Raw genomic sequence first — 19658 nt, 5'->3', positions numbered from 1 at the left:
AAAGTAAATTAACATTACCCCCCACCCCCCAGTTCTTACGTATACCAGCACATAATGAAGTCCTGATTAAGGATGAATTATAAGAAGAGTGCACAATTTGTTTTAGATATGGAGGGATTATAGGAATGATAGAACACAGAGCAACAACAATGCCAGCAAAAGAACATCTGCTGTCTAAACCTTGTCCTTGGGGAAGCTAAGGGTGTGTGGATCAGGAGTTTTTGAGCAGTTGGGGACAGTGTCTGGTAGTGTGATGATTTTATAACATGTAAGAGTAGGGTTGATATTAAGACTAGTGGAATGGTTTTGGTACCTGGTATGGCTGAGACTCCTGAATTTTTATGATTTAGGTTAAATATCTAAAGATGACAGACCTCTAGTAAACAAGGTCAGAGGAGTTGGGGTTCTCTCTTTTCTGGATGATGGACGTGACTAAATAGGACTGGAAGAACGGGTCTGTGGGGGTACCTCTCCCCCCAAAAAAAACCCAAAACACAACCAAAAGAAACGGGAAAAGCTCCACTGGGAAAAGTTTTTGTAATATGCACTTTTTTTCCCATTAGGCAAGCATTGAGTTAGTTCACCCAGTGATGTCTCCTGGGAAGATTCCTTCTGATCACAGTGAGTTTTGTCGTGAAAGCAATTTTGCTTGAACCTCGAATTTGTGATGGCCAATTTAAGAGTACAGTGTGTAGCTTTGAAATTATGTTTCCTGATCAGGATATATGAACCAGTGGAAGACACCAAAGAATGCTCATCAAGTGAAATCAAATTTGTTGTTGTTGTTTACTGTGAGGCGGATAGTGCATTTGGAGTTCATTCCAACAGGTCAGACTTTAATTACCTTTTCTATTTAGAGGTTTTGAAAAGATTGCATAACATGTGATCCCAAGGGGAAAAAATCCTAGTTGGTAGTTGAGGAGGGCAGCGATTTGATGACATAGAAGAGGTGAAGAAAAAAATGAGGGAGGTGTATCAGAAATCCCAACGGACAAATTTGAAAAGTATTTCCAAAAATGGAATCACAGATTTGACAAATATATTAAGTGTAATGGCAAGTAGTTTGAAGGTGATAAGGTTGTTTTGTAAAAATTTTTTAAATTAAATACATAGCTTAAAAAAATCCATTTGGGGGCCTTTTAAACCCTCCACCTGCTTAGCTGGTCTAGTAGGGAGGAATGAAGCAATAGCCTACTGTTTTCATCCAGGTAGACTAAAGAAACAAATTTATAGACACTCATATGTGTATAAGAGAGAGGTTTAACCCAGTTCAGAATAAGTACATAAGTCCAACATTAGCCCATATGTCAGATACCAGTCTATAACGTCCTCTTCAGACTCGGGAAACACATGTAATGATGCCGAATGCAAGAAGATCACAGGCCAGTGGGTGTGAAATCTTGCGGGTTCAATGACATTGTGAGAATCTCTGAACTGGCACGAGTGTCCACACGGCTTCTGCAGCATAGGGCACTAGCATAGTTCCATGTATCTTGTCAGTTGCTGTTTCCCAGGGAGTGAAGAGAGAGAGAATGTCTCCCATCTTCAAAGATGAAATCCAGGAGTTCCCAGAATCCTCAGGAGAAGGCCTTGCCCACACAGAGGCCTCATTGGCTATGAAATGTTAGGCAGACTAGAATCCACCCTTCCCTCTTAATACTCTCAAGTACAAAATTGACACCAGGTTATATAACTACCACACCGAATCAAAGGGCAGGTTGTTTATCTGAGTGGCTTGGGGTGCTGACCAGGGATGGAGTTATGGGACAACTGATGAATAGCTTGGTATGTGAACAAGGAGAAGTTTCTTGGCCCTAAACCTTTTAGTCTTTGTCATATGTCCAAATTCCCTGCCCATACTTTTAAAACCCACTGTTGCAATTTCTGTTTGTATTGTGAGGACAATACCTTGTTAATCAACCAGATGTGTATTAACTGCTATAGAAATATTTTTTTTAATCCATGCTTTTTTGGTCGGCATCTTAAGATGGGGAGGGAGGGGCAGAGCTGTATCTCCTGGAAAGAGGAATAGTTGTAACTTCCCCAGCTTCTGAGAGTTAGTCTATTCACTATCTATGACTATTGCAGGCTGCCCTGTAGAGTTATTGCCACACTTCTTGGGTATTGTGTTAGTCCGGGTTGACTAGAGAAACAAATCCAGAGGCATTCCTATGCATGTAAGAGAGAATTTTATATCAAAGAGCAATTGTACATTAAGAAAACATTCCCGCCCAGTTCAGAACATGTCCATAAGTCTGATATTAACCCATATTTTAGTACTAGTCCATAAATTCCTCTTTAGACTTATGAATCCATGCAATGTTACTGAATGCAGGAAGATCCCAGGCCAGTGGGTGGAAATTCTTGTGGATCCAGTGGTGGTGGAAGCATCTCAGCACTGGCATGGGTCTCCACGTGGCTTCTCCAGCTTCAGCGCTCTTGCTCCATCAGCATGGTTCCATATGTCTTGCTTGCAGGAAGACAAAGCAGAGAGTGTGTCTGGCCTCTAGTGAGCTGTTTATCTCCATAGCCCCTCCAAATGAGGACATCAAACTGAGACATATTCGACAAGCTAAATTCCACCTCTTTCCTCTTATTACACTACAGGTGACACCAGATTATGTAACTACACTGTTAGGTGGTGCTATCTTGGTTATTGGGGATTTAGGGCTTCTAGGGCATCCGGCTAGACCTCCATTGACTTGTGTTGAAAGCCAAGTCTACTTGTGCTTATGTTGGCCTCAAGCTAGTTCCATAGAGCTATGTTTCTGAAGCTCAGAAGTTCCACCATCCTAGCTAGCTCCTGGACTAGGAAAATTAAGTCTAGCAATTTGGGAATCTTCACACAGTTGGTTATTGTTGAGGGCCGGTGACAAAGGGGAGTCTATCAGCAAATGTTGCTGATATTTTATTAAATTTGTGTTATGTAACTTTCTGCTGAAAATCCTGCATTCTGGAAGTGTAGCATATCCCTCTCCTGGTTCTTTTCCGCTGGTCTTTGTGGAGTCCTTCCCATGTGTACTGCTTGGTCACCATCTTGTTCTTCCTCCAAGATATAGGTATTGCATACATATATATGCATATATACAAATGTAGTTAAATACATTTCTCCACTGTCTTAGATGTTTTCACTAAACAAAAAATAATCAAAATGTAAAGCTATTGTTATGAACCTTCCCCCAAATATTCTATGCTCCTTGATTTACAGAACGTCAGACTGAAAATTCCACAATACTCAAGGGATGTTCTCTGACTTATGGGAAAATACAGAAATATGCAGGGGGAAGATCAGCTCTTTAATGTGGATGGTGTAAGGCAGCATTTCTCAAGCTGTGGGTCGGGATCCCTTTGGGGTTGGGTGACCTTTCATAGGGGTCAGCCGATTCATAAGAGCAGCAAAGTTATAGTTATGAAGTAAAAACGAAAATAATTTTATGGTTGGGGGATCACTACAATGTGAGGAACTATATTAAAGGGTCATGGCATTAAGAAAGTTGAGAACCACTGTTAAGGTTTCTAAACAAAATCCTCAATGGACAACCATTCTTACTCTTGAAGAATGAGCTGGTGTATTGTCATGATAGAGAGAAAAACAGATCCTTTGTGCAACATTCTAGGACATTTTCTCACTAATACCATGTTACATTTTCTTGAAGCTTATTCATAATAATACTTTTTGATTTTCTCTGTCCTATGAGAATTTCATTCCAGACTAGCCATTTAGAATCCACAAAATCACTTTCATACATTCTGAATTGACCGTTATTTTTTGAATATCAACCTAGATGATTCCTACAGATCTAACTGTTTTCATTGGATCTCTCTCTCTGGATCATTTTGATACATTCAAGAATTATCAATACTTAAGTTTCATTCCACAAAACTGGCTTCATTAACTTCAATTTCCTACAAAGCAGCTCTTCAGGAGCAATTTTTTAGCTCATCAATCCCTGTGCATTGCTTTTTGGCACCAATCAAGAAACCAAAATTGTGACTAAATAATTGAAAATGCTGAACCATGTGAAATTCCAACTTCCTTAGTTATCTCCTCAATGGCAACTCGACAGACTTCTTCCACCAGTACTTCATGTCATCCAGATTCTTCATTTGTACCAGTTGACTTTTCCCCCTCTTTGACTCACCTGTGAAGTTTTCAGTATATTCTTTATGATGCTTGATCCAATTAAAAATGTCTAGTGTGCAGAAGAGAGAATTTCTGTTGGCCTACATTCTTTCTTTCTCTTTCTTTCTTTGTTTCCTGACTCACACAAACAGATGTATTTTAAGTCAACCCAATGAAACCAAGTTAAGTGTGTTACTGAGAAAATATGGCCAACAGACAGCCAGTGATAGCAGAAACATGTTTAAGCATGTTTTATTTGGAATAAACACATGAATGTGGAATTTATTTTACTAACACTTGTATAAACTATACCTCTTCTTGGCTACACTAAAATATGTATGAATGTGTGGACAAATACAACTGTGCATTTATTAATACCATCTATGTATTTATAAAATGTTAAGGGTTCTAGTTTGATTTGGTCAAGGTAGTGTGTCATAAGTATCATTTTCATAAATTGTCATTTATTCTCTTCAGTTGGAAAGCCAAACATTAGAGGCTATTTTCCAGAATATGGTGGGAGGTCAGATGCTCAGAGATATTCCCCCTGAAGGCAGTCTGCTCCATTGTTGGTGGGGTTCACACCCCACTGATAATGGTTTCAATAGTGAGCAAGAGAACAGGTCAAACTGGCTCAGTGATAACCAAAATTAAGCTGGTTCTCTGAATCTAAGATCCACCCATCTTGTCACATGTGTACTCCCAATAACTCCCTGTCGTATTTTGTGGCTACCCCTAGATCGTCCCCCCGATTCATTACTGTAGTCCAATTAGTGCAATCCCTTCCTGTGATATATGTCTTTACCTGCAATTAGGAGGCTTGCATGTCCCCAAAGATATATAAGACTTGATTAGCAATAAAAAAGCTCTCTCTGCTCCCCCTTCCCCTCCCCTGGTCCTCACTCCCCTGTTCCCCTTCCCCTTTTCATCCTTCCCCTCCCTTCTCTCCTTAACTCTGGTCTCTCTCTCTCCCTGTGGAAGACCAAGTGAGGCTGAGGTGCACATGCTATCATCGGGAGGGGGGGGGAGCGGGGGGAGAAACAGTGAATCATCTGCCTTTCACAGATGAAGCATCCTCCGTTGTTTGACCATTGGTTGCAGTTTTAATAAAACCAACCTGTTCCAGTCTCTGTCCTGGACACTGTTGAATCCAACTAATATAATAGTCACTGAAGGTGAATCTAGAAGTTGCACAGGAGCGTCTCAGAGATTCCCCAGGGTTTCTCAGGTCACCTCCAGATTTCACCAGCTGCACTTTACACTGGACACCTGCAATCACAAAGACAGTGTGATAAGGTCACTGCCCTGCCTACCCCATCCAATATTCTACACACAACCACACAGCATTTTCCTCAATTATTACCACGTAGAATGGCCAAAACATAAACACAACTTTGTCCAAAATTCATGATGTGTCCTCTGAGTTAGCTGAAAATGGAAATAGCTGAGGCCCAATGTACTGGGGCTTCATGCCCAGAGCTCCCAGGAAAGGAGCAGGACAGGTTTCACTGGCACACAGAGAGAGCTGTATTAGCATGTGGCCCTCCACTTAGTAGCAGAGGAGTGGACTACCTGTTTTGGGGTTCTCCTTATGACCCAAGAAACAGACACACCCTCACAGGAAAATGGAGGTTTTTATAAAGGCTGCTTATACACGTGATACAGAAGCACTGCTGCTGCTATAGTTAAAAGCTATCAATGTTTGATATCAATGTTTTAAATTTTTAAACACTATTATACATAAAAGAGAACCTCTGTGGCATGAGAGTTCAGAATGTATCCTTCATCCTCAGTGTGGACGCACAGATGGTTACTCCTCATGTGAACATGATGATAGATAGCTCTGGTGTCTGTTTCTTGTTGGTGAACATTATTATCCTTATCATTGTCTTCCAAGATATGTCCTCCTTTATTTGACATTGATGAATTTTTTTACAGATTTGTTCATTAAGAATGCCATCTTTAAAATGATTAGGGCAAAGACTGTACAGATGTGCTTTATACAATTGATGTATATATGTATGGACTGTGATAAGAGTTGTATGAGCCCCTAATAAAATGTTAAAAAAAGAATGTCATCTTTAACTTTTTAGCACCCAGTCACCCATTCACTACAAAGTGACATCTCCTCTCTTATTTCTGCCATAGGGGAGTCACTTGTCCTGTGCGTTGTACACACACCTTTCTGGTACAGCCCTGCCCTATTCCTTACAGTAGTCTGTGTCTGGATACCACTGACTTCCGCTATCCCATACAGTAAAAGTGTCTTGTCTTCAGTGGTCACAGACTTTAACTATAGAGAGAAGGAGTTTGTGGGCTCACTTCTGGAGATCGAAGGTCAATTCTTCAGGAATGAAGTGAAGTTTCTTCCGACAACCAAGGTCTATTGTTAACAGTCAGTCTGACTCCTTCAAAAGGTATTGGCTGATCCAGCTCCAGTAATACTAAGTGATCGTGGTGTGTGTGGAGGAGTCGGTACAGGTTAGGGAGAGGATCTGGGAGGTTTCGCCACTCCTCAGAGGGCTTCCTGCAGCTGGAATGGAGCAGAACAACTAGGGACAGGGAAATAGTAAACAGGCAGTGAGGACAAAGAGTAGACACCCATTCGTAACAGGCTATTTTGAGAAACCCACGGGAGGCTCTAACACCAATAGACAAATGCACACAGAAAAACCCAGCCTGCTGTGTAGCATACAGATTCTAACTGTTAGATGGCTTGTCACCGTGATTGCAGCAATGAGATCGAGTATAGCAAGGACTGTGAGGATGACACAGGAATAGGCAGTGTGTTGTTCTATTGTACATGGCAACACGATGATTTAAGACCAAACCAATGAAACCTGGCAATAGTAACAATAGCATTTGTATTGAGGAAATGTGAGTCCTAATCAATAAGACTGTCATGAAAGGTTACTGGTAGGTATTTTGAAAAAAAAAAAAAAGACGATTCAGAAATGAAGTCCTGGAGGAGCAATTGAATTGAATCACTGCTCTAGGTCAACCCTTGTTATGTGAGTGGTTACCATGACTTTCCATGAGCAATCAACAATTGTTCACTGCACCTGAGGCTAGATGGTTTCCTTTTTCATCTAATAGCCTAAAAACTCCCTACAGACTTGGCCCTTCTTCATGGAAGGTGAGTATTAGGTTCACCCTGAATAATATTCACTAGTGGTGTTTGAAGAATTATCACATGTACTTCAACTTCAATAGAATGCTGAATTAGTTATTTTATCTAATCTTTTGGGGGAGTTCAGGTGGACCTAGTCTTTAAAGTGAGGTTCTGACTCTTCAATACTCTGAAGAATATTGAATATTCACCACATTTAATATATCTTTTGATCTCTTGACTGCTGCTTCCATGAGCTTTGATTGTGGATACAAGGAAGACAAAATCCATGACGAACATTTCTCCAGACGGAGTGGATGAGTGAAGAGACTTGGTGGTGGTGAAGTCAGTGGAGGTGGCAGGATTTTCTTTGGCAGGCTCCGATGGTGTTCCTCGCTCACTACAGGGGAATCTGCAAAGGAAGATAACGTAAAGGTGGCCTCCAAGTCCAGTCTCTGGTCACTGTAGCCAAGAGAATTGAGACCAGGGCGGTAGTTCATACCCCAAAGGGGCAGTTCTGTGCAGAAGAGACAGGGCAATGCCAGAGCAAAGAGCAGGCGGCTTTCCTGTTGCATCTTTTTTGTAGTTTCCTGGACTCTGCTCTACGATGTAACTCAATTCTGAAGTGAAGATGGAGGTGGCAGTGCAGGAAAGTCCAAGACTTCCTGGAATCTGAAGTGCTACTCAGATCATCCAAACAAGAGATAGTAAAGGAGGGAGATGGCTCTGTAAAACTGAGCCCCTGAGTTCCAAAAGATGGTGTTGTAGACTGTACAGTTCTTTCTTCAATGCCTTACTCATTGATGGAACCGAGAAGGGGTTCTTCTGAGTTTCAGTTAGTATCCACGGAGAGTAAAAAGCCAACCACAGGCCAAGTGTATGAGAGTGACTCCACCAACCACTGCATGATCTTTCTTCACCTGGCTGGCCCGGATATTGGCAGTCCAGTAACAAACACATTGGCCAAGTTAACAAGGTTAAAATCATTGGAATCAAAAACACATGGAAAGAACCAAGAGGCTGCTGCATGGGAGCAGTGCAACCTGCTGTGGCGCAGTAGGACCAGTTACAGCAGCCTAACTGGTGGCTCATCGGATGACTCATCGGATGACAATGAAGAGGATTCAGGGGGTAGTAGGCAATCACTACAATTATAACATAAGTAACTGATGTGCCCCTTGTGTTTATAAATACTGTAAGGTGACTTTAGTTACTCCAAGTTCTCCTCGTTGCAATAATTTGTAACTCTTTGGACCATGCGTCCTTGAGGCAGATGTCTTTCAGAAAGAGAGCACTTTCAGGGGTTCTGGGTTTTTGAAGGGAGCAGTGAGAGTGAAGAAGTCATGCTACCTCACTAACATGGTGGTAAGAGGTCATGGGAATGAACCAGCTGAGCCAGAGAGGTAGACACAGTTGTGTGTTGAGGCAACACATCTGGTCAGCAAGTACCTTCTGTCATAGCTGCTCTCCCTTTACAAGGTGTGTACCCACAGTACAACACCTGAACCCAAGTTGGCCTAATGCAGCATCTGTGTATTTTTGTTTTCTACCTTCTAAAAGTTGAAAAATAAAAGTGCAACATAATAAATCTGATGGAAAGTTTATCAGTGGCACTATGTGTTTTTCTGCATTGACATGGAATAACGACAGTGGGAGTTTCATTGGATTCCAGAAAATGCAGCATTGATGGATGGCATCAGATCCACTGTAGTCTGATATTTCTAGTGGAAAATGTAGAGTTAGAGCCATATGCGCATGCACAACGGGAGAGAAGTCATATTGTCCTGCAAGCCCTCACCCATTACTGTGACCATGTGTGTTCTTTTTTCATTTTACAACGTTGCAATGGAATGGCACTTTGTCTCCCTTTCCAAATGCCTTGGTAGCTCTTGAGTATCACAAAAGCACGTGGACTATAGTTTTCCTGTTTCATTCGGTGAAAATATGCTCACCGAGTGCCTGACCTGCTGAAGGCACTTTGTAGAGCGGGGATGTGGGACCCCTGATCTGGATGAGACACTCACTGCATGTACATGCTTCAGATCCTCCTGATCCGCCTGCCTGGCCTTTTGTTCCAAAAAAAGCCAGTTCATTCCATACCCTTCTTTCTGCTGCCTCTTTGTTTCACTCCACTGGCATGTGTCTCACTCATCGTGTGTTTTTTTCATCTTTGTTGGCATCTGACCTCAGCGTTCTTCGTCAACTTTTTAATTTCTCCTCCACTTTGCTTTTGCAGACCAGGCTTTTTAAAGACCACGGACCTCCAGATTTTAGCACCTCATATATCAGTGTTTCACATGGACATGATTCTAGAAGAAAACCAAAGATCCAAACCCAGAGCAACTTAGGACCTTCTGCAAATTCACTACTAGTGTACCTTTGGGCCTTCACATTTCACATTGGAGATTTATTTATTTTTATTCTTACACATTTTTGTTGGTTGATTTACTTGAGTTAAAATGCTAGACCAAGTAGAAATGTACAATTTCTAGCCTGTGTTTACCTGGGATATCGTTGGTAGGAGAATCAGGGTGGATGCCATTACTTTCTGTACTGGAGAAAAAATAAGCAATCACTGAATGAATCACACAAGCAATCAAGCAAACACACAACTTCTGCCTCAAAGTGTAAATCTACCGCCATTGGGTCAATTCAGACTCATAGCAAACCCGTAGAACTGAATATAACTGTTCTTTAGGTTTCCAGAGCTTTCCATATTTATCGGCACACAATACTTAAACTTACTCCCAAGGAGTAGCTGCTGGGTTTGAACCGCTAACCTTTTGTTTAGCAACTAATGCTTAGTCCACTCACCACCAAGTCTTCTTTATATATACATCTGCTCTGAGAACCTATGTTACATATTGTGTGATGTCACTTGAGGATCAACTGCCTCATATGCCTGTGAAAGCTAGACAATGAGTAGGAAGTTTGCAGGAAAATCGATGACCTGAAAATGATGGCTTGGGGGTAGGATATTGAAAGTACCAATGACTGCAAGTAAGGAAAGCTTACTTCACGCACTCTGCACCCCTGATATAATCCTTCAGTCTTCCTTTTGTCTCCCAAATGCAAAGGACATTTAAAAGAATGTGATTTGAGTACCTCAGAAAGTGTTCGAAAAAGGAAAACACTGACTTGAGACTTACATAGACATAAATGGACACTGTCAGGAAATATTAGGTTTATAATTTGTTCTTGTTTTGTTTTTCAAACTTGAGTAATTTATTTGGGTTGAAAATTAAGACTTTATGCAGCTTAGAGTGCTCTATAGTGGGCTGATAATATTCAGTGTGATAAAGAGCATTTACAATGGGCAATCCATGAGGAAAGGAAGTTTTTTACTCCTTACTTATTGTTTCATCCTGGATGACTAGGGTGCCTAGAATATTACCTGGCTCCTAATAGATTTTCAATAAATAACATTTACTTTTCAGTGGAAAAGGCAGTCTATCAATATTTTTACATCTAACCCACTGCCCTAATGTATACTCCAACTCATAGCAACCCTGTATAGGATTTTGACAGTCTATCGATCTTTATAGTAGATGGATTTCTCTGTAGATAGCCTCTCTATTTAAAATCTAAAAAAGGTGGACATTCTAGAGTACTTAGCACAGTTTATGAATTTGTTGTTGATAGGTGCCATCAAGTTGGTTCCTACTCAAAGCATCCCTAAGCACAAAAAGAACAGAACACTGCCCAGTCCTGCACTGTCCTCACAACTGTTCTTACATTTGATCTCATTGTTGCAGCCATTGTTAATCCATCTCCTGGAGGGCCTTCCTCCTTGTCACTGCCCTCGTGATGGCCTTCTCCAGGGACTGGCCTCTCTGGGCAACATGTCCAAAGTATGTGAATAAAGTATCACCATCCTTGTGTCATATTAGAATGTGTGTGTGTATATATATATATATATATATATATATATATATATATATATATATATACTTTGTATGCGGTCTTTCACTTTTGGGTGAGTTTATTTTCTTTTTTTGAGGATCTTCTTAATAATTATTTGCTTTCAAACAACAATATTTGGATAGACAATATTTTCTAGGGCCTTCTAAGCCAAAATGATTGCATAAAACTACATTTGTGAGAGTGTGGCCAGGCGGCTCGGACCGAGCAGGGCTTTCCTTCCCAGTGGATTGCAGAGCGTACACTGCCAGTCTCTTGTCTTCTGTTCACCATGGCTTCTTCTGATATCCAGGTGAAAGAACTGGAGAAGTGGGCCTCTGGCCAGGCCTTTGAGCTGATACTCAGCCCCCGTTCAAAAGAGGCCGTCCCAGAATTCCCTCTTTCTCCTCCAAAGAAGAAGGACCTTTCCCTGGAGGAAATTCAGAAGAAATTAGAAGCTGCAGAAGAAAGACGCAAGTCCCATGAGGCGGAGGTCCTGAAGCAGCTGGCCGGGAAGCGGGAGCACGAGAAGGAGGTGCTGCAGAAAGCAATCGAGGAGAACAACAACTTCAGCAAGATGGCCGAGGAGAAGCTGACCCACAAAATGGAAGCCAACAAAGAGAACCGAGAAGCACAAATGGTGGCCAAGCTGGAGCGCTTGGGAGAAAAGGACAAGCACGTGGAAGAAGTGCGGAAGAACAAGGAATGCAAAGACCCCGCCGATGAGACTGCAGCCGACTAGCTTGTCCTGAGGACTGACTTTCTCCCCTCCCTCCTCGAGATCCAAAGACCGTGCTGGCCAGTGTCATTTTACTACTATTACTATTTCCCTCCTGACAAAGACTAGAAGCCAACGTAGGACGTAAATAGGTAGATCCAGACCATGTGATGTTGTTTTAGGGGCTAAAGGGGAGAAACAAAAAGTGTTTGACTCTTTTTTTCTAAAGTGTTGGAGTGTTTCTAACGTAGCTATTTTTCTTGTTGCCTCTTTTCTACTTCGGTGCACTCAGTGCGCTGGGTGAATGGCTAGCACTGTATTGGCCCCGTGGAAACATGTTTGTGAAAGAGTATGTAGTGGCTTCTCAAAACTGTTAGATGCTGAATATCTGTTTGCTTTTAAATCCCAGTTCTGTCCCGATTTTACCAGATGCTACTGTACTTGAATGGTTAATAAAACTGCACAGTGCTGCTGGTGGCAGTGAAAAAAAAACTACATTTGTGATTATTTATTACAAGAAGGTTCAAGATAAATCTGAGGGTATAGAGACAATTTGGGACTCCACATGAGAATTTTTTTTCTACATGAAATATTTATAGCTTTGACAACAAATGGCACTAGTTGGTACCCTGAAACAGGAGTCCTCAAACTTTTTAAACAGGGGGCCAGTTCACTGTCCCTCAGACCCGTTGGAGGGCCGGACCATAGTTTAAAAAAAAAAAAGAACAAATTCCCATGCACACTGCACATATCTTATTTTGAAGTCAAAAACAAATGGGGTAAAAACACCTGGCGGGCCAGATAAATGTCCTCGGTGGGCCACATGTGGCCTGCGGGCTGTAGTTTGAGGACACCTGCCTGAACTAACTAGTTGTAAAGTGATATCTCATCAATTACTATTACTGTGAAATCTGTCTTTGGAAGATGGTGAAAGAGAGACAAAGCCCATTCCAAGGAAAATAAATCATGTTCAGAGGCATGAAGCTTCTCTTGAGTCTGTGCATGGTGTCCCTAGAGAGGTGCTGACAAGGTGGGGAAACCACAGCTTCTGAGAGGAAAGCATCACTGACCTCAGCCCTTGCATCTACTGAAACCATGGCCTGTTGCTGGGAGGTTTGTGTCTGGGCTCACACTGAATTCCCATCACTGTGCCTCTAGTACAGTAATACACGGCTGTGTTCTCAGGATTCACAGAGCTCAGTTTTAAATAAACTTTACTTTTGGAGGTGTCCCTGGTTATGCTGACTTGAGACTGGAGAGCTGGATTATAGTGTGTGCTAGCACCCCTCTGTATATCACCAACCCATTCCAGTCCCTTTCCTGAATCATGGCGGATCCAGCTGACATCGGAGCTGGTTAAAGAGAATCTGGAGACAGCACAAGTGAGAGCCAGTGCCTGTGAAGGCTTCACCAGTCCAGGGTCTGACTCTTGTCACTAGACCTGAGCCAGGACACCTGTAGATAAAAAGAGCAACAGTAGGTCATGTGTTCAGATGCTGCATCCCCAGACTTCCTGTGTGAATCCCTGAAGCACTCACCAGCCAGAGTCTCCACCAGAAAAAGGAAAGTCCACACATAATTCATGTTCATGTGGATAAGATTCATGACGCCCAGAAAATGCTCTCCAGGGTGAGAAAGAATACGAATTTAAGTACATGTGCTGTGGTTTCACATGGCTGCATATTATGTATTTGCATGTGGGAGGCACATAGTTATGTAAAGTTGAAAAGGGATCAATGGAGGCCCCTGGCTCTGGGAATTACATGGTGATGGGGATGTTGTCTTTGGGAGAACATAGTCCTCTCTCTCAGGTTTTCACTTTACCAATCATATGAACATTTGTTCATATTTTATGTTTAATGTTGCTTTACATCCATTACTATCATAATTACCCAGATGCTATGGTGAAATTATAGAGAATATCCTCATTGTGATAGGTAGGTTTATTGTGCCAACATGGCCAATGAACACACGTTGGATTAATTGAAGGGCAGAGAGGTAAATGGCTTGGTGAGCCTCACCTTTCTTGTCTCTTGCTTTGTGATGATCAGATCAGTGTGTGGTTGCCATAGCTTGCTCTCTGCTTCAATTTACAAACTACACTACCTGTGGGACACCTAACCCATGGACTGTGTTGCTTTAGTTTGAGTTTCCTTCAAAACTGCTTCACCACACTACTGGAGTAATATCGCTTGAGCTTGGGACTGTTGGATCCTGTCAACTGCCTTGCTGTTTGCTGCCTGTGCCAAGATAATCTGAATTGCTCTACAGAGGACTACCCTGTGGCCCTCAAGACCTGAAGGACTGCCAGTAGGGAAGTGAGTTGCACTGAGCCATTTGCGCTGCTTTATAGATTAACTGTTTATTTCTTATGTTATATAAATAGAGAGAAATTGATAGATATTGATGTATAATCATATGTTCTGGTTTGTTTGTTTTTTCATCTAGAGAACCCTTTCTAACATAATCACAACATAATGGAATCAAGGCTGGGCTTTCCTGAATCTCGTCACACATCTGAGCACAAAGGGAAACACTTATCTGTCATCCCTAAAGCTCCTTTCCCCTAGGATATTGCAGAATATTTGGAAAGGAGTAAAGGGTACTTCGAAGTTTTCATACAGAATTAGAGATTGAATTAAAACAAACAAAAAACCCTAACAACAAGGTTGTTTATGGTGTTAAAAGAAACCACAGAAATACAGTAATTTTTCCTCCCCAAAGGAAAAATTACTGTATATACTCGAATATAAGCTGACCCGAGTATAAGCCGAGGTACCTAATTATTACCTGGGAAACCAGAAAAACTGATTGACTCGAGTATAAGCCTAGGCTGGAAAAATGCAGAAGCTATTGGTGAATTTCAATAATCAAAACAAGTGAAAATAAAATTACTAAAAATTGAGACATCAGTGGGGGTAATGTATTCAAATATTTATTTTAAATAAAAAACAAATAAAAGGACAACAAGTCATTTAACATTAGTAAACCAACACAGTAAGTGGAAAATAGGTTCAACAAAAACAATAAGGTATGAACAATGATACCTTAAGGGTACTATTCCCTGAGTTCAATCAGCAACCTAGCTAAAATGTAAAGAGTAAAATCCTTCAAAACTGGATTCCTCATCATCATCCGTATCCTAATGCAGAGCTTCAGCTGGTGTGAGGTCATCATAGATGCTTTCCTCACTGAGATCGCCGTCATCACCATCACTGCTGTCATTTTCACACAAAACACAGTCTTCACTGCCATTAGCATTACTAATACTACATTTCTGGAAGGCACATCACAACATATCTTCTGGAATGTCTTCCCATGCATCTAGAAACCACTTTGCTTTTAACTCTGTCAGGCTTCATGAGATTTCATCCTTTTGTTAGTCAGGTTTGGCCAGATCACATCCATTCATGCCACATCCTTCACACATGGTTTTTAAAAGGTTTATTCAAAGATACATCCAAAGGCTGCAGTACAGATGTAAGCCCACCTGGAATAACGGCTAAAGTAACTTTAATAGATTTTGCCTTTTTTTTTTTAATGTCATCCGACAGTTGGGCTCTGAACATATCCCAAACAAGTAGTGATGGCTTTTTCTTTAAGGCTGCTCCTGGTCATCGGTTCCAAATTTCTTACAGCCATTTTTTTTTGTTCCGTCTTCATCCATCCAGCCTTTAACATGTGCATGCACAGTAATTCTTGGTGGGAAATTGATCTTCTTAGGCAAAGTCTTCCTTTTAAAAATAATGACAGGGTGGAGCTTAGTTCCATTAGCCAAACATGATAGAACAACTGTAAAGTGTTTGTTTGTTTTTTTCATTTCCTGTGGTTTTGAGAAAAATGTCTTTTTTTCTCCTAAACTTGCCACAGTTCTGTTGCTTGGAAGATAAAAAGTTATGGCAGTTTCATCCACATTCCCAATATCTGCCAGGTCAAAGTTATAAATCCTTCTTTGTTTTATAATAAATGACTGGAGTGACATAATTTTTTCTTCAAGGTCTTGTGACAATTTCTGGGAAATCTTTGTTCTTTGTCTCAAACATAGTAGGCCAAACCTATTCATGAAGTGGGTACACCATCCTTCTGATGCAACAAATTTTTCAATGTCTGGTGCTTTATATTTGTCATCCTTAGCCATCTGTAGAACACGTATGTGGATTCCCATGCGTGTTACACAGTAACTATTTTGATGATACTCCATAATCCATTTATGTAATTCACTCTCTAGAGCCCCACAAAAAGAAATTAAACCACAATGAGCTTTTTTTAGCTTTGGAATCTGTTTCAAGTCAGCCTTCATTTTCCTCTATTCCCTTACTTGCTTTTCATCAACATAGAATTCACTACTTGCAATACTGTTATTGCTCTCTTCTGCTCTTCACACAACCTTCATTTTGAAACCAGGCTCATATGACTGGCGTTTTTGTTTTGGTTGAAGAGTATCCATATCTAATAGGATAAAAAAATAAGACTTTGAAAAAGATTTTTCATGGTATTGCCCCCCACCCCCTACATGATGCGTTAGATGGTAGGAGGGGCAGGAGGGAGTCTGTGTAGATGGGGCATGCAGGATGTAAATTAGCATAGACACCAGAGGGGAGAGACAAAGCACAGCCACAGAAACATCCTTACCAGTTCAGCTGCCAGCGAAAGTGAATCAGTATGGGTGCTTCTGCCAATTGGAGCTGTCCATATCTTAGGACGGCTGTGATTGGTTAAATGTGAGTAAACAAACATTCAAAGACCTGCAGTGTCAACGCGACTTTGAATGAACAGTGGACAAACGGCAATCACCCACAAGATAACGGGCGCTCATCCCATTACCAGGGGGTGAAGGGTGCAGCGAAATGTTACATCTCACTGGGGTACCACTGACCCATGTATATGCCGAACTCCAGGTTTTCAGCACATTTTTGTGCTGAAAATCTCAGCTTATAGACGAGTATATATGGTAGTACCCACGTGTATGTTGGGCTCAATGTGTTCTGAGAGCCCCCTGCTGACAGCATCCCATCACACATACAGGAGAGGTATTCAATGAGCTTACACTGTCTTCCACCTTTTGGGGACCACAGAGAAACATTTTCTCTGATCCAAAGCATTCGTGCTCATTGTCAGAGGTGTTCCCTGGAGTTCTCTCAGCTGGTTTCCTGCCATGGGCAGTAGAGCTACCAAAGTGCTCAGCACAGCAGTTTTCGCTGACCAGCCACTGCAGTCCTTACCCAGGCTCCTGTCCTCACTTCTTTCTTCACTTGCTCCAGGAGGGGGTGGGTCTCTAACACCCCTGCAGGACAGCTTTCTTCTTGAGGTTAGTTTTAGGCCCGGTCTCACACTGATTCTCCCACACACTGAAAGCTTTGTGGAGGCCTGAAGGTTGCAAGCACTCTGAATTGGTTGAGTTGGCTGTAGTGGAAGGAAGTATGATCTATAGATATTGATATTTATATTAGATTTGATATGCCACAACAAAGTATTCATTAAAAAAGATATCTGACTGAAAGACATTGAACAGAGTTTAGGCTTTATTCTTTCCAAAGGTGGAGCGAAAGTTTTTGAAGCAGACTTTTATTCAAAGTAATTGAAGTATTAGATTTATAGCTATTTATTCCATGTTAAGGAGGAAATTATCAAGCCAGAATTCTTTTGTCTGGGTTTGTGTTATACGTATGATAGGGAACTTTGCAAATATTGGTAATTGTTTAACACAATGATAATCTAATGTTACTGAATTATGCATGAGAAGAATTTTACAAATGGCCTTTTGTTACATATGTGTATCATGAAAAAATAAGTGACAGATAGTCACACATAATTATAAACTGATGGAAATTCATCCCAGTATAACAACATTCAAAAAACAAACAAACATTTAAATAATGAACAGTAAAAGAGATTTTGATATAAGCCAGGAACTTGAATTTACAAAAAACTTCTAGCAATGGAATAAATAATCTTTATTTAATTTTCCTCCTAACCATCTTATTGGGTACTAATAGAGATATCATATCATTCCACAGTTCACTCACATCAAGCAGTATTGTACAATTGCTACCACAATCCGTTTCAAAACATCATCTTCCTTCTTGAATTCCTTGACTTCAGTTCCCGTTTATGTCCTCCCATGCCACCACCCACCGAAACCCTTAATCTACTTGCTTTCTCTATATGTTTATCAATCCCAAGTTTTATCTACTGTAAAACAGAAAAACATAAAACAAAAATTCAAGAGTGTTACCTGCAACAACAAAATATACCTGAGATAAACTCCAATAGGAATTGGAAATTGGGGAAGTTGACAATCTGTTGCCTCCTTCTCTGGAGTCCATGACAGAACCAGACATGATTAGCATCAAATTGTCAGTCTGGCTACTGGGGTATGATGACCTTGCTGAATGACTGCCTTTCCAGGGCTTCTGTATTCAAAAACACTCCTTAGTGTCTGGTGTCCTACAGCCTACCCCCTCTACCTTCGGCTGAACCCATGCTAACAGTCCCCAAACTGATTGTTATGAACATTACATGGAACACACAAAACAGCAGCAACAACAAAACAAACTCACTATTTCCTGCAGATTTGAGCTCATAGCATAAACCCATTTCTTTATCTTTGCTGTTGTGGAGGGAACACAGTTCTTCAACTGCAGCACAAAAGAGGGATACTTGCAAACCCCCATCCCTGCACTGGCCCCAGGGTGAAACCACTGACTGTGGAGATTTGTGCCCACTCCTGATGAGGAGCTAGCTCTATCTCTTCTCTGTGAGAGCAAACTGCTGTTGCATCCAACGCTTCTGTGTAAACTGTGTTTTGCTGGCGACTTCTCAATTGGTTCAACAGAAATATAATGTTATGATGACCTTACACTACAAAATAAGGGACTGTCCAGTTGTCTACAGATTGGACATCCCCTCACAGGTTCACAAGGAAGAGATGACCCAGTCAGGGTGCAGTATAGCTCCGATGAAACATAGAACTTTCCTCTAGTTATTTAATGCTCTCCCCTCCCACTATTATGACCCCAATTCTACCTTACAAATCCTGGTAGACCAAAACATGTACACTGCTACAGATAAGAGCTCACAACACAGGGAATCCAAGACAGATAAAACCCTCAGGACCAATAATAAGAGTAGGGATAAAGGAGGATAGCAGGGAGGTGGGGCGGAGAAAGAGGGAATGATCACAATGATCTACATATAATCCCCTCCCAGGGGGGCGAAAAGCAGAAAAGTGGGTGAAGGGAGACAGCGTTTGGTGTAAGGCATGAAAAAATATTATAAACTATCAAGTTTTCATGAGGGAGGGTGGGAGTGGGTGGGAAATGAGCTGATACCAAAGGCTCAAGTAGAAAGAATATGTTTTGAAAATGATTATGGCAATATATGGACAAAGGTGCTTGACACAATGGATATATGTATAGATTGTTATAAGAGCTGTTCAAGACCCCAATAAAATGATATATAAAAAGGAATAAATCAACTGGAAGGATAAATAAGTTTATTTGTATAAAGTTACATAGAAAATTGAAGAACAACCAATAAAATGTATATTTAAAAGGAAACCCATTAACATGTTATTAAAATATTATACATAATAGTATAAATGATGTTACAGAAAAAAAGGGCATAATTAAAATAAAAACAGAATGTAATAATTTCTTTGGAGACCAGGATAATGGAAAGAATTGAGCAATTCCTGACAATAATATTAACTATGATTAGACAAAATACAGAATACACAGAAAAAAAAACTAATGGAGATCAGCAACCAAAATAAGATACAAATTGAGAAACTCAATTACCATAACACA

The 19658-nt window shown here is 40.9% G+C and overlaps 1 pseudogene; it reads left to right on the top strand.

Moving 5' to 3' along the window:
• Window positions 1-11349: 11349 nt before the first annotated feature.
• On the top strand, window positions 11350-11874 carry LOC142436301 (stathmin pseudogene; annotated as a pseudogene).
• Window positions 11875-19658: the final 7784 nt, after the last annotated feature.

This window comes from Tenrec ecaudatus, unplaced genomic scaffold (assembly GCF_050624435.1).
Source record: "Tenrec ecaudatus isolate mTenEca1 unplaced genomic scaffold, mTenEca1.hap1 Scaffold_208, whole genome shotgun sequence".
NCBI lineage: Eukaryota > Metazoa > Chordata > Mammalia > Afrosoricida > Tenrecidae > Tenrec > Tenrec ecaudatus.
This window is presented reverse-complemented; position numbering and strand designations above follow the sequence as displayed.